The following is a 2180-nucleotide window of genomic DNA, read 5'->3' as shown; positions in this document are numbered from 1 at the left end:
CAAATAATCGGCAAACTGCTTCAAGCTTATTTGTGTCCTCTTATTCGCAAGTGAACCTACGCTAATCAGGGCAGTGTGGTAATGATAGGTAAGATCCCAGAACGTGTTGTATATGTCGGAAGAGGCCCTCTTCAACTATCTTAGCTACCAGTTCGAAGGAAAATACTCTTAATACGGGTGATCACCCATCGGTAGGTCAGAAACCTTCTGCATCTCATGAATAGCCAACCCTAACTCTCCATTACGGGTCAGGAAAGTGTTGGTATCAGGATTATAAAGCTCTAACAATGCCTAGAAATGGTGTTTGCTGATCTGTAAGCCGTACATGGTGGCGCGTACTGGAGCATACAATCCACTACACTTTAGTTCGTGCTCCCAGCGCCCAAGGACATAGCCCGTCATGCGAGTCCACCACTTCCTAGGCGGCGAGTGAACCCAACCATAGCACCTGAAGTCCCTCATGGGGAGTTTTCTCCCACGTATGGCAAGATGATTCCTCACTATGCTGGCAGCTATCGACACTTCATCTGGCGGTGCCGTATCAAGCCCCAAAATTCCCGGTTGAAGACCACGAATATAGTTATACCCATCTGAGTTCGGAGTCATGTGATGGGTAATGAAGCCACAATGAACCCATTCATGATCATCTGTAAGATGCCAAGACATCTCTCGTCCTACGGCTTGCTTCTCCAAGTGTGCAAATGAGTACTGGCGAGGAATGGAAGGGATATATAGGGGACTTCCTTCATCATCATTCAGCCAATCTTCATCATCAAGGGTCAACATATCAAGATCCTCGACATGATCACCAAACAAATAATCTGGTTTCTTCAGAGCTTGAGTGGAGCTAGGATCTTCAGTAAGTGGAGCATCTGTGATCTGCTGGTGCAATGTATGACGAGCCCCACTTTGTACCAGCCCTTCATCATCATTCAGCCAATCTTCATCATCAAGGGTCAACATATCAAGATCCTCGACATGATCACCAAACAAATAATCTGGTTTCTTCAGAGCTTGAGTGGAGCTAGGATCTTTAGTAAGTGTAGCATCTATGATCTACTGGTGCAATGTACGACGAGCCCCACTTTGTACCAGCCGATGAACCTCCCTAGGCCCATCTGGAGCAAACTAAGGAGTCAGGCCAATAAGCGGTCCCATAACATTAGCAGCGAAGGTCTATCCGCTATAACCACTCGTCACGCGAAGTAGGAAGCTACCCGTCGGGAACTCAACTGAAACAAATAACACACAATTAGAAAGATTATTTCTAAGAAAAAACGAGGAGTTGAACTCACCTGGCAAATTAGCCAGATAGGACCACTGTTTGGTCATATCGGCGAGACGATTTCAACTATTTTACACAAGAGGGACAATGTACATTGTCGCTTGTCGCACAAGTAACGTGATAATATACCCCGCCATACAGGGTACAATACAGCATGAAATTTCCCCATATGCCTAAAAACATGTATTGACCAAGCAACACACACCTCTCAAAGCTTCAATCCCCGCGAAGGAGGATATCAGCTCTTCCCGATTGACTCGCCAAGGAGACAAACGAGAGTACAACATAACCTGAAATTGTCCCGAATGACTAAAGACGTGTATTGGCCAAGCAACACATGCCTCTCAAAGCTTCAATCCCCGCGAAGGAGGATATCAACTCTTTCCGATTGACTCGGCAAGGAGACAAACGAAGGTGCAACATAACCTGAAATCATCCTGAATGCCTAAAAATGTGAATTGGCCAAGCAACACACGCCTCTCAAAGCTTCAATCCCCGCGAAGGAAAATATCAGCTCTTCCCGATTGACTTGCCAAGGAGACGAACGAGGAAGCAATACACAGGATACCAAAAGTTATGAAGGCTAACCCCCGTATGAAGAAACTACAGGAGCCTCCTTCTCATTATGTTGAGAAATGGAGCGACTCCTATGAAAGCGTGATTGTCGTGGAGACATGGCTAACCTGCAATGAAAATCAATGAATCAGGTACAATCTCAAATTCAAGAACCCGAAATTAAAAAGGGAAATTATGAACTTTAACTAAAAAATCCTACAAATAAAATAGGATTTTACAGTTAAAGTTTAATTAAACCTACGGGATCCATACATGCCAACAACAGGTTCAAATTGCGTTCAGGACCCTCATGATCAATTTTGGGCGAAATACCCAAAAT

This window comes from Asparagus officinalis, chromosome 5 (assembly GCF_001876935.1).
Source record: "Asparagus officinalis chromosome 5, Aspof.V1, whole genome shotgun sequence".
Classification (NCBI taxonomy): Eukaryota; Viridiplantae; Streptophyta; class Magnoliopsida; order Asparagales; family Asparagaceae; genus Asparagus; species Asparagus officinalis.
Note: the sequence above shows the minus strand (reverse complement) of the source record.